The sequence below is a fragment of the Triturus cristatus genome, chromosome 11 (genome assembly GCF_964204655.1).
Source record: "Triturus cristatus chromosome 11, aTriCri1.1, whole genome shotgun sequence".
Taxonomy (NCBI): domain Eukaryota; kingdom Metazoa; phylum Chordata; class Amphibia; order Caudata; family Salamandridae; genus Triturus; species Triturus cristatus.
Window position 1 is genome coordinate 167,856,267 of NC_140594.1, and position 26,410 is coordinate 167,882,676.

Consider the following 26,410-nt stretch of genomic DNA (forward strand, 5'->3'; position numbering starts at 1 on the left):
CTGTTGCCTAACCTTCTATTTTCATGTTTGATTCACCTGCTTTGGAAACATCAATGTCTAAAAGTCCTGCAACAACTCACATAGAGAATTTGACTCTATTGCTGAGCGTGTGAGAAATGAACCACCTACCAGAGTTTCTTCTTGGAAAGCCTTTTATGACAGCTAACCTTGTTACGTTTACAGAAGGGCGGTGTGTTATAAATAATTTTCTTTCTAACTCGCAGTACAGCATTGTAATGTTTCGCGAATATGCTCTGGTTGTTTTATTGCTTCATCCCTTTCTCCTTTCCCCCCCTCCCCCCTTTTTTTTATAGTCTGCATTACGTAGCGCTTAGAAGGGTGGAGGAGCTTTGTTCGCTGGTTACCGTTAACAGCATTGAGCGATGCCCATGCGATCGCGAAGACACGTTAAATAAACTCCTGCTGTTTCCACTTACTTCTCGTTTGGATCTCTTTCATATTTGACAGCCCCCTTCCTCTCTCCCTCCCCCGTCCTCTTGCCCCTCCTCCCCCCAGCCCCTTCCTCTTCTCTCTCTCCTCTCTCTCCTCCCTGTGATACCTCGAATATAACAGTAAAAGGCAGAAGCCAATGGCGGGGCTCGTTACAGCGCTGCACATCTGGGCCATTCAGGGCAGGGCTCTGAGGGGGAGGCAGTGCTTGAGGGGAGGGAGGGCTGCGAGGCAGGGCTGCCAGTGATGAGGCTGCCGCCGCGGACATGTACCTCTGCCGCCCGGGGCTCTGCTGACCGCCGCTAGGGGACCGAGGGCTGCAGGGGACCCGGGGCGCCATGCGCTGCCGCCGCTCGGACTGGAAGTAGCGCGCCTTTCATTGGACAGGTAGGGTAACTGTCTTTACATTCTGCACCCTTGCCGCCTGTGCGTCCACCGCCTAACAGGGCTGTAGCTCTGTGTACCAGGAGTGCCCACCGCACTTATGCACACGTCTAATTATTACCGCACTGGGACATCTGCGTTGTCATTGCACTGACACTTCTGCACACACCTGGATCACTGACACTCCTGCACACGTATGTGCCAATGCACTAGCTCCCGTGCACACGTGGATGAGCAGGATCTGTGCATATATCTCCGTGACTGTTGCACAGGAACCTTTCCATGCATCCGAATTGTTATTGCAAGGATACCCGTGCACACACCAGGACGATGTGATTGCAAAGGCCAATTGCACATTTTTACACACACCTGTATTGTCATTGCAGTGGGACCACTGCACAATGCTGGGATCGGTGATTGCACTACAGAGTGTGAAAAATCTGAGTTGTGAATGCACTGGAATCTTTACACGTGGACTGGCGTTACACGGACGCCACTGAATACATTTATGAACGTGTGATTGCCACCGAGCACATCTGGGTGAAAGATTCACTGGTATACCCCTCCCTGCACACACCTGGGTTATACACTGGCTTCTATGCACACATATGAGTTAGTGTCACATTTGTACATACCTGTCTTGTCTGCACACATTAGGAATGGGGGACTGTACTAGAACCTCTGAGCACACCTGGATCGATTATGCACATCAGGAATGTATTGCACGATGACCTAATCACACACGCGGGCACTACTTATCCGTAGACATTTCGATCACCAACAGCTCTGCACATAGCAACGATGTCATTGCAGTGGCACACATGCACACATCTGGATTATTGCCACCTTTGCACAAATCATGAGTGTTGTGTTGTTGCATTGTGATCTCTGCACACACCAGATGTGTTGTTGCAGTGGCACACAGGAGAATTGCTGGAATCTCTGCATGCAATTAGATTATTGACACTTGTATGCACATGCTTTACTTCCTGACATATGTCGATATTTGGCGTATGTGACTGCAAAGCTGTCTCATGTACACACCTGGGACCTATATACATGTGAATAATTTAGTGTCTCTGGTATTGCGCAAATCTGTATTGTGTGATGGCACCTGCACACATCTGTATGTCGTAATTGAGTTCTGCACATGTTCTGTATTGTGTAACTGCACTGGTATCTCTCGTGTCTTTATTGCACGTCTACAATGGCACCAATACACACCTGCGTTGCTTTATTGCACTGGATCTGCACATATGTGTATTGTGTATCTGCACTGGCACCTGCACACATCCCTGCTGTGTGTCTGCACTGTCACCTGCACGTATATCTTTTGTGTCTGTACTGGCACCTGAAAACCTCTCTTCTGCGTGTTTGCACTGGCACCTGCGCACATCTCTGCTCTGTGTATGCGCACTGGTACCTGCACATATGTGCATTATGTATCTGCACTCAAAACGGCACATCTCTATACTGTGTGTCTGCCCTGGCACCTATACACATCTCTACTGTATGTCTGCACTGTCACCTGCAGCGGGCACAAGTCCTAAAAAACAGAACTGGGGATGACTAACTAAGTTAGGCAGTATACAAGTGACATTATGGTGCTTGATATCACAGCGTGACATCACTGCATCACAGGAAGTGGCATCACGACCCATGACCTCACAGGAAGTAACATCAAAAGAAGTGACAACACATCTGAACACTTCATACACATTTCGCAGGTCTATCATGAGTTCATTTGAGCGCTTTATAAGATTTAACAAATTAGATTGTGCGTCTTGGTTATGCCAAAAAAGTGACGCAACCCACTTATTTATTTATTTATTTATTTAGCGATTTATAAAGCGCCTGGTGACCCAAGGGCATCCCTGCGCTATAAAAATTTCTTTTTTAAAAGCTCCAGCCACAAAGAAGTTGGCAACAAGGAGAAACTAGTTGTAAATCTATTCTGCCTAATTGGTTGCAAAGTCTGTTTAAAATATCTTATGGGGTTAAGGCAACTGCTGCAGAGATCTTTGTATGCCCTGTAAATCCCACAGAACAGGAGCAGCAGTTAAGAGTGGTGGGGCTCGACAGACGAGGATGGAGGAAAATTAAATAAATAATTAATTGTCCGTAGTCGTCTTCTGTCCAGTCCCAACCCCCCCACCCCACCGCTCTTACCTGCACCAACCATTCCTACCAGGGAAGAAAAGGCATGGTAAGATAACTTTGGAGGATAACGCATTTGCTGGAGAGCACTGTGTTTTATTTAGGCGCAGTTTTGAATCAAAGTAGCATAGAGGGTTAATGTGTCTTGTGCAGATGACAGAATTGTATTTTATGTAGCTAGGTAAGTGGGTTACTGCTTCTAACACAGAGATCCTTTTGTTACTCACAGTTCATAAATTGCAATCCTTCCAATATAGCACAGTGATCTATGACGGACATGTGACTCCTACACCTTGTAACCCTCACTGTCTCATGTAACACATGTTGTACATTGATTTACACATATATAGGATTTGTTGTCAATGTATTTTATGTACCTGTGATGTAATGCGCTCTGACACCCTGCACTGGGATGAGTAGCGCTATACAAGAAATAAAACAAAATAGTGGTATTTAATTTATTTGTGTAAAGACTGGAACAGACCAACACATCTGACATTCATAGGGGGTGCATGCATATCTCTTATATACATGGATCGAAGGTAAAAAGCATGCCTCTCGAGGGTTTGTGAAGTGATAACAAGCTGTGTGCCTTCCTTTCCATTTGAATCTGGGTGTGAGGCTCAGATAGCTCCCAGTGGGACTGAGGGAGGCCTGATGGCCCCTTATGGGCCCCGCTGGCCTCTGAAATATGAACGACCCCTCACCGCCTGCACGCAGCGGCTCGAAAACCAAAGCTGCCAACGTGCAGGCGCTGCTGTGTGTGTCCCGGTGTCTGAATATTACACCTCAGACACCGGGACAAGTTCAGCATCTTTCAGTGGGGCCCACTTCCTGCAGGGTGGAGGGTATGCACCCGCGTGTACCCCCGACTTGTGTCCTGCACCTGCACATATATCTTTTGTGTGTCTCCACTGGCACCGGCACATATCTACTGTGTGTCTGCACTGACACCTCTGCAGATCTCTGCTCTGTGTGTGCGCACTGGCACCAGCACGTATTTGTATTGTGTGTCTGCACTGGCACCGGTACACACCTCTACTGTGTGTCTGTACCTGCACACATCTCTATTGTGTCTCCACTGGCACCTGCACATATCTGTACTGTGTCTCCATCGGCACCCACATACACCTTTGCTATGTGTCTGCACTGGCACCTGCACATATCTGCATTGTGTACATGCACTGGCACCTGCACACGTTTCTGCTGTGTTTCTGCACTGGCACCAGCACATATCTGCACCGTGAGTCTGCACTGGCATCTGTACATATATGTACTGTATCTCCACCCTTACCCACATGCATCTCTGCTGTGTGTCTGCACTGGCATTTGCGCATATCTCTTTTGTGTGTCTGCATTGCACCTGTGCACACCTCTGTTCTGTGTATCGGCACTGGCACCTGCACACATCTCTGCTAGGTGTTTGCACTGACACCTGCACTATCTATATTGTGTGTCTGCCCTGGGCCCCGCACCATCTGTATTGTGTGTCTGCACTGGCACCTGCACACATCCCTACTGTGTGTGTGCACTGGCACCTGCACACATGCCTACTGTGTGTGTGCACTGACACACGCACATATCTCTACTTTGTGTCTGCAGTGGCACCTGCACATATCTGTACTGTGTGCCTGCACTGGCACCTGCATATAACTGTATTGTGTGATTGCATCCGCACATATCTGTACTGTGCGGTTTGACTGACACCTGCGCATATGCGAGCTGTATTAATGCACTGGCACCTACACGTGTCAAGGTTGTATGTCTGCACTGGTACCTTCATACCTATGCACTGTGTATCTGCATTAGCGGCCACACACGTGCAGTGTGTGCTTGCACTGACACCTGTATATTTCTATGTTGTGATAAGGGACTGTCACCTGCACATATTTATATTGTGATAATGGACTGTCACCTGCACATATAAATATTGTGATAATGGACTGGCACCTGCACATATTTATATTAAAATTGTGATAAGGCACTGTCACCTGCACATATTTATATTGTATTAATGTACTGGCCCCTGCACATAGGTATATTTATATTGTGATGAGGCACTGTCACCTGTACACATTTATATTTATGTTGTGATAATGGACTGTCACCTGCACATATTTATATTTATGTTGTGATAATGGACTGTCACCTGCACATATTTATATTGTGATAATGGACTGGCCCCTGCACATATTTATATTGTGATAAAGGATTGTCACCTGCACATATTTATAGTGTGATAATGGACTGGCCCCTGCACATATATATATTGTGATAATGGACTGGCCCCTGCACATATTTATATTTATATTGTGATAATGGACTGTCACCTCCACATATTTATATTGTGATAATGGACTGGCCCCTGCACATATTTATATTTATATTGTGATAATGGACTGTCACCTGCACATATTTATATTGTGATAATGGACTGGCACCTGCACATATTTATATTTATATTGTGATAATGGACTGTCACCTGCACATATTTATATTGTGATAATGGACTGTCACCTGCAAATATTTATATTGTGATAACGGACTGGCCCCTGCACATATTTATATTTATGTTGTGATAATGGAATGTCACCTGCACATATTTATATTGTGATAATGGACTGGCACCTGCACATATTTATATTGTGATAATGGACTGGCCCCTGCACATATTTATATTTATATTTATATTGTGATAATGGAATGTTACCTGCACATATTTATATTGTGATAATGGACTGTCACCTGCACACATTTATATTGTGATAATGGACTGGCACCTGCACACATTTATATTTATGTTGTGAAAATGGACTGTCACCTGCACATATTTATATTGTGATAATGGACTGGCACCTGCACATATTTATATTGTGATAATGGACTGGCCCCTGCACATATTTATATTGTGATAATGGACTGTCACCTGCACATATTTAGATTGTGATAATGGACTGGCACCTGCACATATTTATATTTATATTGTGATAATGGACTGTCACCTGCACATATTTATATTGTGATAATGGAATGTTACCTGCACATATTTATATTGTGATAATGGACTGTCACCTGCACAAATTTATATTGTGATAACGGACTGGCCCCTGCACATATTTATATTTATATTGTGATAATCGAATGTTATCTGCACATATTTATATTGTGATAATGGACTGTCACCTGCACATATTTATATTGTGATAACGGACTGGCCCCTGTACATATATTTATATTTATATTGTGATAATGGAATTTTACCTGCACATATTTATATTGTGATAATGGACTGTCACCTGCACATATTTATATTGTGATAATGGACTGTCACCTGCACATATTTATATTGTGATAATGGACTGGCCCCTGCACATATTTATATTTATATTTATATTTATATTGTGATAATGGAATGTTACCTGCACATATTTATACTGTGATAATGGACTGTCACCTGCACATATTTATATTGTGATAACGGACTGGCCCCTGCACATATTTCTATTTATATTGTGATAATGGAATGTTACCTGCACATATTTATATTGTGATAATGGAATGTTACCTGCACATATTTTTATTGTGATAAGGCACTGGCCCCTGCACATATTTATATTTATATTGTGATAATGGACTGGCACCTGCACATATCTATATTGTGATAAGGCACTATCACCTGCACATATGTATATTGTGATAATGGACTGGCACCTGCACAAATTGATATTGTGATAATGGACTGACCCCTCCACATATCTACCCTCTGTACTACACTGTCACCTGCACATTTGTGTATTATATACTGGAATCTGTACTGTATATCTGTGCTTACACCTGCTCATGCGTGTACTGTGTGTCTGCACTAGTACCTTCACCCACTTGCGTTGTGTGTTTGTTCTGGCACCTGCCATTTTCTGCACTGTGTGTCTGCACTTGAACCTGCACGTACATTTATTGTGATAATGCACTGACACTTATGATGCATCTGCACATACCTGTACTGTGGCCTGCCCTGACACACGCATGTATCTTCATTGTGTAATTTACTTGTGCCCCTGCACACATCAGAGTTTCGTTCGTGTTTAACAGAGGTGTATAGGTTTGTAAATCTCTTTTGACAGAGGCCAGTTGTTGGGGCGTTGGGTGTGTGTGGGAGGGGACACATTAGAGGTGTGTTCATGCTTTCAGATGTGGATAGGTTTGGAAAGCCCTTGTGACAATGTGGCCAGTTATTGGGGCTTTCTGTGTGTGTGTGTGTGTGTGTGTGTGTGTACACATCAGAGGTGTGTTCATGCTTTCAGATAGGTATAGGTTTTTAAAGCCTTTGTTACAATGAGGCCAGTTGTGGGGCGTTGCGTGTGCGTGGGCACACATCAGAGGTGTCCTGTTTAAGAGACCTGTACAGGGTTGTAAAGCTTGTGTGACAAAGAGGCCTGATGTGGGGCGTTGCGTGTATGGGGGCACACATCAGTGGTGTGTTCATGCTTAACAGATGTGTACATGTTTGTAAATCTCTTGTGACATGAGGCCAGTAGTGGGGCGTTGTGTGTGGGTGGGGGGTGGGGCAAGATGGGCATTGAATGAAACCAAAGTACTAACATCTGTTTGGAGTTGCTTGCTGACACCGATTCCTTGCAGAAGCTGAAGGTGTGGTGGGGGCGGGGGGGCTGCCCCACATCTCGTGCTCTGGAAGTCAGAAAGATTGCTGATTTAGACACAGTGCGTGTCCAATTATCAGATGCACGGAGGAGTTGGGTCGGGGGTGGGGGGGCGGGGGCGCTCTTCTGTGGCTCATATTTCAGGAGGGTGATGCCACCAACAGCATTGAGAGGAAGCTTTCATTTCTTACCCCCCCCCCCCCCCCCCACAAGGGATCCGCGGAGCCGTTTCAGATTTAGACTTGTTATTTTCTCAGGTGATGAGGACTTGTGTTTTTTCCTGGTCTGGTGGGAGGTGTGAGAGCTTCCTGAGACTGTCTAAAGCCGACGAGCAGCGCGGCCTTCGAGCTCATTGGACTGTGGTGCCTCCATCATTGAGCGGCGTTGAAGGTGAGACTGAGGCGGGAAGTGTCGGGGTTGTCTCCGGTGGGCGGGAAGCAGAGCTGCGTAACATCTCTGTAGTAATGGAGTCCAGCAATGGGGTGAAGCGTAAAGTCCATCCTGGAAGAATGGCAAATAGATGTTAAAAAGAAGAGACAAGGGACAAATCCCACCCCCGAAGACCCCCATGGTCACCCTGGAGTGTTAGACGGTGGTAGCTCAGCTGGTGACACAGACCTGCCAGGAAGGAGGCCAACCAATGGCCACCTGAGTCCAACACCATGATCACCCTCTTACCGCAAACCGTGAAGAATCCAATGGCCAACAGCGTTGAACGTCATGGACAAATGCAGAGCGATGAGAACTGAGGGGGCTCCTTCATCTACCCACAGCAGAAGAGGTCCTCCTACCGGCGGAGGTGCAATTTCTGCCCTTTGACCTGGTAGAACTTCCATTTTGTTAGCAGGTCTTTACATTCAGCTAGGTTCCGGAAACAGGCAGTAGCAGCTGTTTAAGAAGGGATGTTGAGGTGTGTGCAGCAGTGGTTTGTCACGACAGACCTTAGTGGGGCCATGCAGCCCAGCCCTACATCTACAAGAATCACCAATAATTGGTCTTCTCAAATGTTGCATCGCTTGTTGACCCCGCTTGGGTTTTGCTGTGACATTGTTCACTGGGTGCCCCTTTAAGGACTGGTTCTCCAGTTGGGGTTTAATTTAAGATATGTTGACTGCATTGAACATTAATGTCGATCTACAGATATTGATGATGGCAGGGCTTATTATTACAAGTTGGTGGAACAGTGTTTAACAAATAGACGGACAAAGTTCTACTGGGCAGAGCGTTGGGGTGATATGGTCCATGTACATGTGGATTCTTTTGATTCTGTGGAAAGAGAAAATGCGAACTGCTGGCAGGGCGAATTAATGGGTTGGAGTTGAGAATGAACTCAAATGACTCCCCTAGTCCTTAGGGAGAGATAGAAGGTGCAGCTTATTGAGCATGTATTTCTGGCTGCCTCCAAGTTGTTTCCAAGGTGTAGGTGAGCATAAAGGTGGAAACGAGGGAGAGTAGCTCTTAGAGAGTTTGGAAAGATTTCTTGGGCGCTGCACTTGGCCGTGGCCTCTTTTCAGCGGTGGTGCATTGGTAGGATTTCTGACAATGGCAAATTCACTATTGACTGGGATGTTTTGTTTTGTTCTGTTCATTTGTTTCAACATTTCCTACTGTGTGTCCCTAGTATTTTTAGGAAGTTGGTGAAGTATGGTTGATTATTGAAGCATTTTGTTTCTAGTTAACTATGATGGAGACAAAGGGTGGAGATTTTTCTCTGAAACTCTCAGATTTGATGGTGATTGGGTCTTTACTTCCTCTAGTGCTCTTCAGGTTCAGTGTCAGTGGGAGTCTGTCCTGTAGAAGTGTGTCCTGCTACCTGTGTCTAGCTCCTCGGGTTCAGTATCAGTAGGAGTCTGTCCTGCTACCTGTGTCAGGTTCCGTGTCAGTAGGAGTATGTCCTGTTACCTGTGTCTAGGTCGTCAGGTTCAGTGTCAGCAGGAATCTGTCCTGCTACCTGTGTCAGGATCAGTGTCAGCAGGAATATGTCCTTCTACCTGTGTCTATGACTTCAGGTTCAGTGTCAGTAGGAGTCTGTCCTGCTACCTGTGTCAGGTTCGGTGGCAGTAGGAGTCTGTCCTGCTACCTGGTCTAGGTCCTCAGGTTCAGTGTCAGTAGGAGTCTGTCCTGCTACCTGTGTCAGGTTCAGTGTCAGTAGGAGTCTGTCCTGCACCCTGTGTATAGGTGTGAGAAGCTGGCCTGGTATATGATGTACACTTATGTAAGGGGGCTCCCGGCACCAGTCCAGACAACCCTTATAGTGATTTAAGAAGTCTTAGACAACCTTAGAAAGCTTTCTAAGTGATAGCCGTGGAGAGCAGCCTTCAGGCTTAGTCCAGAACGAGTATAAAGCAGCTTGCTTTACCAGAATGCAATCTTATAGTATAGATTAAGTGAAAAGAACCACACCAAGTATTTATAAAAATCTGTATTTATTATATAGTACTCTCTAGTATGTTCACATATCTCCAACATGAAGATTACCACAATGCACACAATACTTTAGCAAAGAAGCACAGTAAATAGCATGAAATACACAGTGGACACCAGGGGGGGCCAAACCATATACTAAGAGTGGTATAAGAACCACGACTCAGATCAAGACAGGGTCGAGAGGACGTAGAAGTGCAGGGGATCCAGGGAACCACCCAAGGTGAGTAAGTAGGAGCCCCACGGAGAGCATGTGCAGTGTGGGAACACAACTGCGTTCTCCATACAAGTCTATGTGTAAGTCGCTGTTGGATTTTTAAAGATTAATGACCCTTTCCAGTGGACTCTGAAGAAACCCTGTGGAAGACAGAAGGTTGGAGAGCCACCCCACCCGTGGATACCCTAGTACCCATGTTACCTACACTAGGGAAGCCGGGTGCATACGTGTGAAGTGGTGTCAGAAACCACAGTCGTTTCCAATGGAGGACTTCAGGAAAGTGCCGCTTCTGGAAGGGGAGAAAGTGTCCGGTGGAATCCGAAGGTGGATAGAAGAAAACACCCCACCCTGCTGCTGGGTGAACTGTGAAATACAGCATTAATCAGGGGTCAGTGGGCTCTCTACAGCTGTCCCTCCTGCACATCCATCAGCTCTCAGAGCGCCCAACCTCCTGCCACAGCCGGCAGGAGACATCGGATTGAGAACATAAAAGAAAATTACCAGGAAAAGAGATATGCATAGCTAATCCGAGGTGCCAGCATGCCACAAACTATGCAAATGCACGTCTATCTCTCACACTACCCCATCCATCACACTAGCTAGCGCTGAATCCTATAACACGATAACTTCGCCTCCCAGGTCATCACGCAGTACATGGATACACTTCCCATATAGACTTAATCACACTTCCAATGATGCCTGTATGGATAAGCGCTTCACCGCCTCATAAAGGTATAGCAAACACAGTATGACTGCCTTAATACAATACAAATTATTGTATTGTATTGTAATTGCATTTATATAGCGCTTACTACTCCTGACGAGGCGTCAAAGCGCTTTTTTTGGCAAGTAGCACGCTATGCCGGAACCCATAAAGGATTAGTGGTGAATAAGTTTCGTGAATAGGAAATTATGGTAAACTGATTCATAGTTACCACTGTGACAAAGCCACATATTCTGTTACTGGCTTTCAAGAATGACACTGTCTCACAATGCACAGTGCTACGACACTATTAAACTCTGTGAAGTGCTTCATGAGTAGAAATACATATTGAAATCAGTGGAGAGGTTTGAGAAAAATGAAGACAACGAAAGGAAGACGGTGCTGAAAAGGGGCTGCGGCCAACTGCTATATTTTTTTTTTTAAAAGGCAAAAAAATGGATGTCTTTAATATAGAACCACTTATGTCACTTCAAGAAAATCAAACACTGCTCAGAAGTGTCATGAAGGCAATGGGTTTAGGTAATGTAACTTCTTCATGAGCATTTCTCTCTGATTTATTGAAACTGCTGCTTCTCTCGTCTGAATAAAACAAGAACATGCCACACTAGAGCCATTTAAAAGCAGAGCCTTCCCCCCTCGCTGTTTGCGACCCGGGCTTCAATGGCGATGTAGCCGTCTTGTCTTCCCTCTCGCTAGTCAACCTGGTAGATAAAAATCAATTTATCGGTTACAAATGGCCCAGCTTCTGTATACCGTTTTTGGTAATCTCATGAACTGGTTTCCTGAAAATAATTTGTGTTTTGGAATTGGCTGCTTTCTGTTTGGTACTTGTTGGTTAAAATCAGAAATTTATTTTAACCAGTCGAAATTCCACTGTAAGATTTTTAAAGGATATTTAAAGTTCATTGTTCAGAAACGCACTTGCCACAACCGGATCTAGTTTAAACTATTTGTAACTGGTCAGCTGGCGCTTCCTCCAGGAGCATCACCTCTGTACTCCGGTTTTGGCAGATACCGTTGTGCTTAAAATGGTGGGCACCGGTCACGGTAGGCTTAACCCAGTAAGTTGTGGCAGGTGTCTCTGGCCCGAGCATGTACGGTCTGTGATCCCTGAGGGGTGGCTTTGCAGTCAGAGGCCCGAGCTTGTAGAGTCTCTGATTCCTGAGGGGTGGCTCTACAGCCAGAGGCCCGAGCTTGTAGAGTCTCTGATTCCTGAGGGGTAGCTTTACAGTCAGAGGCCTGAGCTTGTAGAGTCTCTGATTCCTGAGGGGTGGCTCTACAGCCAGAGGCCCGAGCTTGTAGAGTCTCTGATTCCTGAGGGGTGGCTCTACAGTCAGAGGCCCGAGCTTGTACGTCTGTGATCCCTGAGGGGTGGCTCTACAGTCAGAGGCCCGAGCTTGTACGTCTGTGATCCCTGAGGGGTAGCTTTACAGTCAGAGGCCTGAGCTTGTACGGTCTGTGATCCCTGAGGGGTAGCTCTACAGTCAGAGGCCTGAGCTTGTAGAGTTGTATGTATGTGAGGGGAAAGAGATCCTCATCCCTTACTCATCATTTAATAAGCGAAAAGCCTTCGTGTGCTGGTTCTTGCCCAGAGACAGGGGGAGATGCCCCTTTCCCCCTAAATTGAAACACTACCACCACAACATGGACAACAGCAGCACCTGGCATTAGCCGAGACCAGAGAAATCTTCGGGTTCACAAAAACCCCGCTAAAAAATACCAAATTACCTGAACACCTGCCCTGAGGAAGCCCCAGGCTTGATGGCCAACTAGGGGGCGAAACACGTGTTGGCTGTGCCATCCTTTTTGTTTGCAGCTACCAATAAGAATAAATAAAAAATACTAACATCAACCGGATCTACTTGTATCAATTGGATTTTATCCCAAAGAACGGAAACTTAAACTCTAGCCCAGACACACCATCAAAAACTGAGCTTGTAGAGTCTCTGATTCCTGAGGGGTGGCTCTACAGTCAGAGGCCCGAGCTTGTACGTCTGTGATCCCTGAGGAGTAGTTCTGCAGTCAGAGGCCCGAGCTTGTACGTCTGTGATCCCTGAGGGGTAGCTTTACAGTCAGAGGCCTGAGCTTGTAGAGTCTCTGATCCCTGAGGGGTGGCTCAACAGTCAGAGGCCCGAGCTTGTACGCCTGTGATCCCTGAGGGGTAGTTCTGCAGTCAGAGGCCCGAGCTTGTGCGTCTGTGATCCCTGAGGGGTAGCTTTACAGTCAGAGGCCCGAGCTTGTACGGTCTGTGATCCCTGAGGGGTAGCTCTACAGTCAGAGGCCCGAGCTTGTACGGTCTGTGATCCCTGAGGGGTGGCTCTACAGTCAGAGGCCCGAGCTTGTACGCCTGTGATCCCTGAGGGGTAGTTCTGCAGTCAGAGGCCCGAGCTTGTGCGTCTGTGATCCCTGAGGGGTAGCTTTACAGTCAGAGGCCTGAGCTTGTACGTCTGTGATCCCTGAGGGGTGGCTCAACAGTCAGAGGCCCGAGCTTGTACGTCTGTGATCCCTGAGGGGTGGCTCAACAGTCAGAGGCCCGAGCTTGTACGTCTGTGATCCCTGAGGGGTAGCTTTACAGTCAGAGGCCCGAGCTTGTACGGTCTGTGATCCCTGAGGGGTAGCTCTACAGTCAGAGGCCCGAGCTTGTACGGTCTGTGATCCCTGAGGGGTGGCTCTACAGTCAGAGGCCTGAGCTTGTACGTCTGTGATCCCTGAGGGGTGGCTCTACAGTCAGAGGCCTGAGCTTGTACGTCTGTGATCCCTGAGGGGTAGCTTTACAGTCAGAGGCCTGAGCTTGTAGAGTCTCTGATTCCTGAGGGGTGGCTCTACAGCCAGAGGCCTGAGCTTGTAGAGTCTGTGATCCCTGAGGAGTAGTTCTGCAGTCAGAGGCCTGAGCTTGTAGAGTCTGTGATCCCTGAGGGGTAGCTCTACAGTCAGAGGCCCGAGCTTTTACGGTCTGTGATCCCTGAGGGGTAGCTCTACAGTCAGAGGGACGAGCTTGTACGGTCTGTGATCCCTGAGGGGTGGCTCTACAGTCAGAGGCCTGAGCTTGTACGGTCTGTGATCCCTGAGGGGTGGCTCTGCAGTCAGAGGCCTGAGATTGTACGGTCTGTGATCCCTGAGGGGTAGCTCTACAGTCAGAGGCCCGAGCTTGTACAGTCTGTGATCCCTGAGGGGTAGCTCTACAGTCAGAGGGCCGAGCTTGTACGGTCTGTGATCCCTGAGGGGTAGCTCTACAGTCAGAGGGCCGAGCTTGTACGGTCTGTGATCCCTGAGGGGTAGCTCTACAGCCAGAGGCCCGAGCTTCTACGTCTGTGATCCCTGAGGGGTGGCTCTACAGTCAGAGGCCTGAGCTTGTACGTCTGTGATCCCTGAGGGGTGGCTCTACAGTCAGAGGCCCGAGCTTGTACGGTCTGTGATCCTTGAGCGGTGGCTCTACAGTCAGAGGCCCGAGCTTGTACGGTCTGTGATCCCTGAGGGGTAGCTTTACAGTCAGAGGCCTGAGCTTGTAGAGTCTCTGATTCCTGAGGGGTAGCTCTACAGTCAGAGGCCCGAGCTTGTACGGTCTGTGATCCCTGAGGGGTAGCTCTACAGCCAGAGGCCCGAGCTTGTACGTCTGTGATCCCTGAGGGGTGGCTCTACAGTCAGAGGCCTGAGCTTGTACGGTCTGTGATCCCTGAGGGGTAGCTCTACAGTCAGAGGCCCGAGCTTGTACGGTCTGTGATCCCTGAGGGGTAGCTCTACAGTCAGAGGGCCGAGCTTGTACGGTCTGTGATCCCTGAGGGGTAGCTCTACAGTCAGAGGGACGAGCTTGTACGGTCTGTGATCCCTGAGGGGTGGCTCTGCAGTCAGAGGCCCGAGCTTGTACGGTCTGTGATCCCTGAGGGGTAGCTCTACAGACAGAGGCCCGAGCTTGTACGGTCTGTGATCCCTGAGGGGTAGCTCTACACAGAGGCCTGAGCTTGTACGTCTGTGATCCCTGAGGGGTGGCTCTACAGTCAGAGGCCCGAGCTTGTACGGTCTGTGATCCTTGAGCGGTGGCTCTACAGTCAGAGGCCCGAGCTTGTACGGTCTGTGATCCCTGAGGGGTAGCTTTACAGTCAGAGGCCTGAGCTTGTGGAGTCTCTGATTCCTGAGGGGTGGCTCTACAGCCAGAGGCCTGAGCTTGTAGAGTCTGTGATCCCTGAGGAGTAGTTCTGCAGTCAGAGGCCTGAGCTTGTACGGTCTGTGATCCCTGAGGGGTGGCTCTGCAGTCAGAGGCCCGAGCTTGTACGGTCTGTGATCCCTGAGGGGTAGCTCTACAGTCAGAGGGCCGAGCTTGTACGGTCTGTGATCCCTGAGGGGTAGCTCTACAGTCAGAGGCCTGAGCTTGTACGTCTGTGATCCCTGAGGGGTGGCTCAACAGTCAGAGGCCCGAGCTTGTACGTCTGTGATCCCTGAGGGGTGGCTCTAAAGTCAGAGGCCTGAGCTTGTACGTCTGTGATCCCTGAGGGGTGGCTCTACAGTCAGAGGCCTGAGCTTGTACGTCTGTGATCCCTGAGGGGTAGCTTTACAGTCAGAGGCCTGAGCTTGTAGAGTCTCTGATTCCTGAGGGGTGGCTCTACAGCCAGAGGCCTGAGCTTGTACGGTCTGTGATCCCTGAGGGGTAGCTCTACAGTCAGAGGGCCGAGCTTGTACGGTCTGTGATCCCTGAGGGGTAGCTCTACAGTCAGAGGCCTGAGCTTGTACGTCTGTGATCCCTGAGGGGTGGCTCTACAGTCAGAGGCCTGAGCTTGTACGTCTGTGATCCCTGAGGAGTAGTTCTGCAGTCAGAGGCCTGAGCTTGTAGAGTCTGTGATCCCTGAGGGGTAGCTCTACAGTCAGAGGCCCGAGCTTGTACGGTCTGTGATCCCTGAGGGGTAGCTCTACAGTCAGAGGGCCGAGCTTGTACGGTCTGTGATCCCTGAGGGGTGGCTCTGCAGTCAGAGGCCCGAGCTTGTACGGTCTGTGATCCCTGAGGGGTAGCTCTACAGTCAGAGGCCCAAGCTTGTACGGTCTGTGATCCCTGAGGGGTAGCTCTACAGTCAGAGGCCTGAGCTTGTACGTCTGTGATCCCTGAGGGGTGGCTCTACAGTCAGAGGCCTGAGCTTGTACGTCTGTGATCCCTGAGGAGCAGTTCTGCAGTCAGAGGCCTGAGATTGTACGGTCTGTGATCCCTGAGGGGTAGCTCTACAGTCAGAGGCCCGAGCTTGTACGGTCTGTGATCCCTGAGGGGTAGCTCTACAGTCAGAGGGCCGAGCTTGTACGGTCTGTGATCCCTGAGGGGTGGCTCTGCAGTCAGAGGCCCGAGCTTGTACGGTCTGTGATCCCTGAGGGGTAGCTCTACAGTCAGAGGCCCAAGCTTGTACGGTCTGTGATCCCTGAGGGGTAGCTCTACAGTCAGAGGCCTGAGCTTGTACGTCTGTGATCCCTGAGGGGTGGCTCTACAGTCAGAGGCCCGAGCTTGTACGGTCTGTGATCCTTGAGCGGTGGCTCTACAGTCAGAGGCCCGAGCTTGTACGGTCTGTGATCCCTGAGGGGTAGCTTTACAGTCAGAGGCCTGAGCTTGTAGAGTCTCTGATTCCTGAGGGGTAGCTCTACAGTCAGAGGCCCGAGCTTGTACGGTCTGTGATCCCTGAGGGGTAGCTCTACAGCCAGAGGCCCGAGCTTGTACGTCTGTGATCCCTGAGGGGTGGCTCTACAGTCAGAGGCCTGAGCTTGTACGGTCTGTGATCCCTGAGGGGTGGCTCTGCAGTCAGAGGCCTGAGATTGTACGGTCTGTGATCCCTGAGGGGTAGCTCTACAGTCAGAGGCCCGAGCTTGTACGGTCTGTGATCCCTGAGGGGTAGCTCTACAGTCAGAGGCCCAAGCTTGTACGGTCTGTGATCCCTGAGGGGTAGCTCTACAGTCAGAGGCCTGAGCTTGTACGTCTGTGATCCCTGAGGGGTGGCTCTACAGTCAGAGGCCCGAGCTTGTACGGTCTGTGATCCTTGAGCGGTGGCTCTACAGTCAGAGGCCCGAGCTTGTACGGTCTGTGATCCCTGAGGGGTAGCTTTACAGTCAGAGGCCTGAGCTTGTAGAGTCTCTGATTCCTGAGGGGTGGCTCTACAGCCAGAGGCCTGAGCTTGTAGAGTCTGTGATCCCTGAGGAGTAGTTCTGCAGTCAGAGGCCTGAGCTTGTACGGTCTGTGATCCCTGAGGGGTGGCTCTGCAGTCAGGGGCCCGAGCTTGTACGGTCTGTGATCCCTGAGGGGTAGCTTTACAGTCAGAGGCCTGAGCTTGTAGAGTCTCTGATTCCTGAGGGGTGGCTCTACAGCCAGAGGCCTGAGCTTGTAGAGTCTGTGATCCCTGAGGGGTAGCTTTACAGTCAGAGGCCTGAGCTTGTAGAGTCTCTGATTCCTGAGGGGTGGCTCTACAGCCAGAGACCTGAGCTTGTACGGTCTGTGATCCCTGAGAGGTAGCTTTGTAGTCGGAGACCTGAGCTTGTAGAGTCTCTGATCCCTGAGGGGTGGCTCTACAGTCAGAGGCCCGAGCTTGTACGGTCTGTGATCCCTGAGGGGTAGCTTTACAGTCAGAGGGCCAAGCTTGTACGGTCTGTGATCCCTGAGGGGTAGCTCTACAGCCAGAGGCGTGAGCTTGTACGTCTGTGATCCTTGAGGGGTGGCTCTACAGTCAGAGGCCTGAGCTTGTACGGTCTGTGATCCCTGAGGGGTAGCTTTACAGTCAGAGGCCTGAGCTTGTAGAGTCTCTGATTCCTGAGGGGTGGCTCTACAGCCAGAGGCCTGAGCTTGTAGAGTCTGTGATCCCTGAGGAGTAGTTCTGCAGTCAGAGGCCTGAGCTTGTACGGTCTGTGATCCCTGAGGGGTGGCTCTGCAGTCAGAGGCCCGAGCTTGTACGGTCTGTGATCCCTGAGGGGTAGCTCTACAGTCAGAGGGCCGAGCTTGTACGGTCTGTGATCCCTGAGGGGTAGCTCTACAGCCAGAGGCCTGAGCTTGTACGTCTGTGATCCCTGAGGGGTGGCTCAACAGTCAGAGGGCTGAGCTTGTACGTCTGTGATCCCTGAGGGGTGGCTCTACAATCAGAGGCCCGAGCTTGTACGGTCTGTGATCCCTGAGGGGTAGCTCTACAGTCAGAGGGCCGAGCTTGTACGGTCTGTGATCCCTGAGGGGTAGCTCTACAGTCAGAGGGCCGAGCTTGTACGGTCTGTGATCCCTGAGGGGTGGCTCAACAGTCAGAGGCCTGAGCTTGTAGAGCCTCTGATTCCTGAGGGGTGGCTCTACAGTCAGAGGCCTGAGCTTGTACGGTCTGTGATCCCTGAGGGGTAGCTCTACAGCCAGAGGCCTGAGCTTGTACGTCTGTGATCCTTGAGGGGTGGCTCTACAATCAGAGGCCTGAGCTTGTACGGTCTGTGATCCCTGAGGGGTAGCTTTACAGTCAGAGGCCTGAGCTTGTAGAGTCTCTGATTCCTGAGGGGTGGATCTACAGCCAGAGGCCTGAGCTTGTAGAGTCTGTGATCCCTGAGGAGTAGTTCTGCAGTCAGAGGCCTGAGCTTGTACGGTCTGTGATCCCTGAGGGGTGGCTCTGCAGTCAGAGGCCCGAGCTTGTACGGTCTGTGATCCCTGAGGGGTAGCTCTACAGTCAGAGGGCCGAGCTTGTACGGTCTGTGATCCCTGAGGGGTAGCTCTACAGCCAGAGGCCCGAGCTTGTACGGTCTGTGATCCCTGAGGGGTGGCTCTGCAGTCAGAGGCCCGAGCTTGTACGGTCTGTGATCCCTGAGGGGTAGCTCTACAGTCAGAGGGCCGAGCTTGTACGGTCTGTGATCCCTGAGGGGTAGCTCTACAGCCAGAGGCCCGAGCTTGTACGTCTGTGATCCCTGAGGGCTGGCTCTACAGTCAGAGGCCCGAGCTTGTACGGTCTGTGATCCCTGAGCGGTGGCTCTACAGTCAGAGGCCCGAGCTTGTAGAGTCTGTGATCCCTGAGGGGTGGCTCAACAGTCAGAGGCCCGAGCTTGTACGTCTGTGATCCTTGAGGGGTGGCTCAACAGCCAGAGGCCCGAGCTTGTACGTCTGTGATCCCTGAGGGGTGGCTCTACAGTCAGAGGCCCGAGCTTGTACGTCTGTGATCCCTGAGGGGTGGCTCAACAGCCAGAGGCCCGAGCTTGTACGTCTGTGATCCCTGAGGGGTGGCTCTACAGTCAGAGGCCCGAGCTTGTACGGTCTGTGATCCCTGAGCGGTGGCTCTACAGTCAGAGGCCCGAGCTTGTAGAGTCTGTGATCCCTGAGGGGTAGTTATGCAGTCAGAGGCCTGAGTTTGTACAGTCTGTGATCCCTCAGAGGTAGCGTTGCTGTGGGATATCGAGCATATATTATTTCTGTAACCTGAGTGATAGCATTGCTGTCATAAGCTTGAGCTGGCTGTAACCTTGGTAGTAGCTTCACTCTCTGAAGCCGATGGACATTTCGTCTGTCTGAGACCTTTCCTTGCTGCCCAGAGCCCGCCATACCTGGGTAACATGTGGGGTCGCTTTGGTTTTAATGTCTGAACCTGAGCAATCTCTGTAACTCGATGGGCAGCTCCGAGGCCTTGGTTTTTCGGATATTCTGTTGCTTGAAAGGCTCATGCCTGAGCGGGTAAGACAGGTAACAGGATGGACACCTATAGCATGAGGAAGGCTCTTTTTTTTTTATTGTTTTATATAGCACGAGCTCGACCGGAAGGTATTAGAGCGCTTTACATGAACACCAGTTGCGTTACAGAAGGACACATTCATTTTTGTTAGGCACGGGGAGATGAAGTGATTCTCCTAGAATCACAGGATTTTGAGCGTCCCTGCCGAGATTCGAACCCGGCTGCCCAGCTCTGAGGTGGATCGCACTAGCCTTGGGCAACACTCTCTCCTTTTATGTATGAAACCTTTCAATGTGCCCTTCTTACATTGGCTCTGGTCCGGAAGGCCCCCCGAACAATAAAGTTTAAAGAAATATGTTAAAACAAAACAGGCATTGATAGAGCGAGAGACTAGCAGCCAACGCAAAACCTATTTGCTTTGCCACTGGTTGTTTTTCTTTCTTTACTGAGAAAAAAACAATTTTCCCTCTGAGAAACTGCTTCCCCTATGCTCTCTTTAATTTTGTGGTGTTCTCTTCCCAGATCAGCCCTCAAAACGATTTGCAGGGGCCACTGACAGGAGTATATTGTTAACGAGATGGTTAATTACATGAAGAAGGTTTGCATATATCCACCAGCATGAAGGGTTGTGCTTGTTTGCCAACAGGTTGGCCTACCACAAAACATCTCAAACTTCCCGCTAAGAATACATTTTTCTCCCATGTAAATTTCACTCTACTGTCACCAAGTAATCCAGTTCCAGAGGGCAAGATCACAACAGTCTGAAACATTGCAAGTGCTAACAACTGTGCACCAAAGTTTCACTTATGCAAGCTCCTTTGGCAGTCATCGGGCACAAAGCATAGACCAAAAGCAAACAAACCTTAACAACTCCCACCATAACAGTTCCCACATGGTAGGAGATAGGAACTGGGTCAAAAGTACCACTGGGATCCCTTTTTAGTGACCCCTCAGAACCCACAAAGAAACAGAAGATTTAAATAGGAAACAGGGCTGAGAGAACCCTTAGATGTCCCTTCTGGGGACCATCTCAGGACCCACAAAAGGAACAGAAGATTGAAATAGGACACAGGGGTAAAAGAAACCTTAGATATCCCTTCTGGTGACCATCTCAGGACCCACAAATGGAGAGATTGAGAGAAGATTGAAATAAGAAACAGGGGGGAGCGAACCCTTAGATGTCCCTTCTGGAGACCTTCTCAGGACCCACAAACTGAGAGAGTGAGAGAAGATTGAAATAGGAAACAGGGGGGAGCGAACCCTTAGATGTCCCTTCTGGGGACCATCTCAGGACCTACAAACTGAGGGAGTGAGAGAAGATTGAAATAGGAAACAGGGGGGAGCGAACCCTTACATGTCCCTTCTGGGGACCATCTCAGGACCTACAAACTGAGGGAGTGAGAGAAGATTGAAATAGGAAACAGGGGGGAGCGAACCCTTAGATGTCCCTTCAGGAGACCATCTCAGGACCCACAAAGGAGCCAAAATACAAAAAGATGATTCCTACCACTATGTCTTCGTAGAGGTTGGAAAGATTTATATGATTACCTTGGTACAAGACAGAAGATCACAACTGCAATGTCATAATTCGTGTCCACAACCTCCTTCCCTAATTAGCCCTCCCTTTCCCGGCGCAATCAGCCCAGGTAACATCGGTGGGGCTGGGCAAAGGGGGGGGGAGGGGGGAGTCAACAGACAGGATAGAGAAAGTAAATAAAATATTTAAAAAAACACTTACCTTGCGCTCGCCGCATCGCCGTGTTGGTGATGCGGCGAGTGCAAGGTAAGTGGTTTTATAATTTTTTTTATTTTACTTTCCCTATCCCGTCGTCTGTCGGCTCCCCCCACCGCCCCATTGTTGTTACTGCTCCCTACATTGTCCAATCAGTAACAAAGCTGAATGGTGCAAATGTCTTGCATGCACCACCATTGTCTCCATTCATAATTTGGTTGCATAGATTCTATTTTCGTAAGCAAATCCGCATTGTAAGGCGAATGTTTAACACAACTTGAAATTTCAATTTGACTTGGCCGAGAATGGACCAGGATGTGTGGGGCGTTTTAAGAGGCAGTGACACTTGACTTGCTTTTCGCAGGCATATGACTTGTTTTACCATTGAAAACTATGTTGTGTGTTTTTTAACAGAAAGCAGCACATGACCAGCTTTACACTGCCATATGAACTGCTTTAACCTAGAGGAGACGTTATGAACTTTTAAGATGCATTGATATACACGTTAATTTACACTTGGTAGGGTATGTGTTGTGCTTTTTTAGTTCACATGTTTTTATTTTCATTTTGGCAGTAGTCAAGAAATGAAGAATATACATTCAGTGCACCTTCAAGAGCCCACCTCGCCCAAATTTCTCTTAATCCAACGCCCTATTTTTTGCTGTGTTATGCGATTTTAAGAGACACAGGCCATAAATACAAGTGGGTCTATCGATTACAATCCTTGCACAAACTTTTAATGGAACAGGGATCGGAGTGATAAGTTGTGGGGCACACTCAGCCCCCCCCCCATAATTTACCCCAGGTAAATTTCGGTAGGTCACGCCTGCTGAAATCTTATAGAGGGAACACCCACTAAAGTCAGATACATGCTTAATTTGGTATGAAATCCGCCAATTGTGTGTGCCGTTCCCCATTTTTCTTGGGAGTACTTAGAATATGAATATTTACCGCATCCAGTAAATATTTCTGTCCAGTCTATCGGTGTTTATCAGGTGTAGTAAATAACCCACCCCATTCTTTCCCAATAGTAGTCGAAGCCAAAGGCAGTGTCCTGGTGTACACTTACTCACTTAATGATGCTACAAAGTACCCTGTGCCATGTGTGGCACTTCCAAACAAACCTGGATTTTAAACTAACTTTACAATTCATGGTGGTAGTTTTATGCTTCTAAGACATGCTCGCATGTGAAGTGCAGTACATTTGATGATGATTAAAACATGTCTCTTTACACGCCACGCATGCAAACGTGCTTTTGTATTGATTGATGGCGCGCGGTACAGGAAAGGCACGCGGGCATCAGTTTAAACCCGGATCTCTCGAGCAGTGTCTGGTGACTCTCACATGGCAGTTATGGCTCATAATTATTGTTCTGAACTGATGCATACAATTATAAATGGATATGAAATCTGAAGATTGCAAAGCCACTTTAACTTTCAAAGAAAGGAAGGCATGAATTTCCAAAATAATATTTGCAATTGCACCGCTAACCCAAGGACTGTTACTATTAGAAATTAAAATGTGAACCCGATTGCTCAAAATGCAGTGAGTAGAAAACACTGACTTTGAAGATCTTATTTAATATTGTCTAGAATATTGTAAAAATATTTTTGCCTGGCTTGGTTGAATGTTAAATATATATATATTATCTACTGGCGGTCGCCAGTAGATAGTTATAGTTAGGACCGTGTTTCCATAGGAAATCCGCAACATTCTATTTGGAATAACTTTGGCGCCGGTTGACGAATCCTCGCGAAATTGTCAAAATAGGTGGGGCGCTCCGCTCCGCTCCTACCCTGAAAGTCTCGGGGGGGGGATTCGTCAAGCGGGGGCTGAGAAAGAAGGGGGGTCCCAAAACGCGTTTTCCCCATGCAATTTTCCATAGGGACCTTTAGTCCAAGGTACAGCCCGAATGGCTGAACAGGATTACTTGAAATTTGGCAAAGAGGTAGTCCTCAGCTCAGGGATGTGCCTTTTGCATATATGGAGTCAATCTGTTCAGTAGTTCCTGAGAAAATCAAAAGTAAAATCATATATATATCTGGGCGGAGCCTAACCACACATCTCATCCTGAGATCTGATTGGCTGTCAGCACTTCATCCAAGAAGTGTTGGCAGCCATCTTGGGACCAATATACATGATAGCACCTCATTAAAAAGCATTGCAGTTAATAGAAGGTTTTAAAACTTTAGTTACATTATAAATCATTTGTTGATGGTACCATACTCATTTAAGGAATTGTGGTGTGTTCTAAGGTGATTTTACCATGTGAAAAGCCTTCTGCTGTGATATCATGAACCATGTTTTAGAGAAAACTATTCTCTCATGCTTTTCCCACAGAGGTTTGGAAGGTGATCTATAAGCTAAACTGAGAGCATATTTTCTGTAAATTCACATTATCTTTCTCAGTCATGTGAGAATGAAGTCTGACATTCTCAGTAAAACATGTACATCCAACAAGGGCAGAGACTGTCAGTTGATTCCTTTGTGTTCTACTGCAGCTTCCCAGAGTGTTCTAAAGAACAACTAGAGCGCTAACAGTCTTACTTATGACAAAAGTATGGCACACCTGAAGCCATCTTGATTGGAATAAAGTGGTAACACTTAAAACATTTAATTTACAAAGAAACAAAATGAGGGGGTTCATTTTGCCATATAAATTATGATTAGTGCTGCAGAAAGAAAAACACATTTTGACTTCTGAAATCCTCTTTTATTTCATAAAAAAATTCTGACATGCAGACTGAAACATGCACTTTCAATACCAGCAGCAGATTTGCCTGGTGAGCAGTAGCTTTACTACAGTGATCTAATGAGCAACTAGAGTGCTAACATTCAGAATTTATGGAAAATGTGTGGCACATCTGAATGCCTTCTTGATGGAATCAAAGTAAAAAACTGAAAGTATTTCCTACTGAGTAGACTGCAGTAAATGAGGAAATTAGGAAACTTCATAACAAATAAATCTCCCAAGATGGCCACCAGAGACAAAAGAGCCCAAATGTAGCCCAAATATCACCCAGATGTAGCCCAAATGTAGCCCAATGACAGAACGTCCCAGAGTGTTCTTAAGATCAACTAGAGCGCTTACTGTCTTACTTATGACAAAAGTATGGCATACCTGAAGCCATCTTGATTGGAATAAACTGGTAACACTTAAAACATTTAATTTAAAAAGGAACACAATGAGGGGGTTCATTTTGCCATAGAAATTATGATTAGTGCTGAAGAAAGAAAAATTAGGGCATATTTTGAGTGACTTCTCAAATCCTCTTCTATTTCATTAAAAAACTCTGATATGCAGACTGAAACATGCACTTCTAATACTAGCAGCAGACTTCCGTGGTGAGCAGTAGCTTTACTACAGTGATCTAATGAGCAACTAGAGTGCTAACATTCAGAATTTATGGCAAATGTGTGACATATCTGAATACCTTCTTGATGGAATCAAAGTAAAAAACTGAAAGCATTTCCTACTGAGGAGACTGCAGTAAATGAGGAAATTAGGAAACTTCATAACAAATAAATCTCCTAAAATGGCCACCAGAGACAAAAGAGCCCAAATGTAGCCCAAATGTAGCCCAAATGTAGCCCAATGACAAAAGTGTGCAAAACACTTATTTTTTGTGTATTTGCAGTTTTATATAGTGCAGACTTGTCAGGTATTGGAGTGCTTTACATGAGCATTGGTTACATCACACAAGATCAAATTCATTTTGCTTGTAGACATGGGGAGATTAAGTGATTTGACCAGAATCACAGAATGTTGTGCTGAAGCAGAAACTCCAACCTGGTTCCCCAGTTGCAAAGTCTGCAGCTCTGGAAGTAACACCACACCCTCTCCCCTTGGATGCAACATTTAATCAAGTGGTCAACTGGATAAAAAAACTAAGATTACAAATAATTTAAAAGTTCTTTGTCGCTATTTGAAAACTCAGAAAATATGTCCTCATTTTAGTTTTTTAGAGCACTAACCATAATTTTGATGCAAATAAGACCATCTCATATATGTAATTTCTAAAGGAAATGCTCTAGGCATTACAGTTTTGATTACATCAAGATGACGTCAGGCGTTCCACACTTTTGTAATAAATATAGAATGTTAGCAATCTAGTTGTTCATTGGGATACTGTTGAGAGGCAGAGGCCAGGGGCACGGACTCTGAAAATTGAAGGAAGGTAGGAGAGTGCAGAGGCAACAATTTGACCACACTAGGCAGGCAGGAAGGGCAGTGGCAGCACAACAGACTATGGAGGGCAGTGGAAAGGGGGGCAGGGGCTACAAACCAACAATACAGGACTGGCAAGAGAGGCTGTGGTGATGTAATAGACCATTGTGGGCAGAAGGAAGAGGCAGTGGTCATACAACCATACATGCCAGCAGACCCGTTTCAGCCAGGAAACGTCCAATGTTTTTAAGCTCAAATGGGCTTTACTTGATCTGGTTCCTGTCTACAATCTTCTCTTTTTCAATGTAACTCAAAGGGGAAAATCAGTACCCCAGTTTTATTTCAAAATCTCCCTCTTACCAAGTTCAAAATGTTCGCAAGTATGGTACATTGGATCATGGTAGGCAGGAGGAATTGGGGTAGGGACATGGACTCGGATAACAGAGGACAGGAGGGACATTGAGAGGTGCACCAAACTGACCCTACAGGGCAGGCATCAGGGTTTGCAGCAGCACAATACACCACACAGGGCATGCGGGACTGGAGTGCAGCACAACAATCCATTGAAAGCAATAGGGAGGGGACAGGACCATGCACATGGACAACAGACAACAGAGGGGAAAGAGGCAATGGTAGCTAGCTGACCATAATGGACAGACAGAAAGCTGTAGCATAACAGACCATAAAGGGCAGAAGGGACGGATCAGGGGCATTACAATGGGACCGACAAGCCAGGAAGGAGGGAATAGGGGTGTGTATGTAGGTGTTTTCACTGTATTCTGAGTGTCTTGTAACATAGCACTGGCTCTAGGACTGCTTAGACAGACTCAGTTACCACCAGTATCCGTCTGAA

At 47.7% G+C, this 26,410-nt stretch overlaps 1 protein-coding gene across 2 annotated transcripts in view; it reads left to right on the forward strand.

The window, feature by feature from the left end:
* The first annotated feature begins 650 nt into the window (after window positions 1-650).
* The window catches only part of CAMKK2 (calcium/calmodulin dependent protein kinase kinase 2), a 378,393-nt gene continuing 352,633 nt past the window's right edge, over window positions 651-26,410 (forward strand). The window contains exon 1 of one of the 2 annotated variants that reach the window (XM_085636376.1): window positions 651-837. The gene's annotated coding sequence lies outside the window, so the exon portion shown is untranslated. The remainder of the gene's footprint in view (window positions 838-26,410) is intronic. The other variant, XM_085636375.1, reaches the window with a different exon arrangement.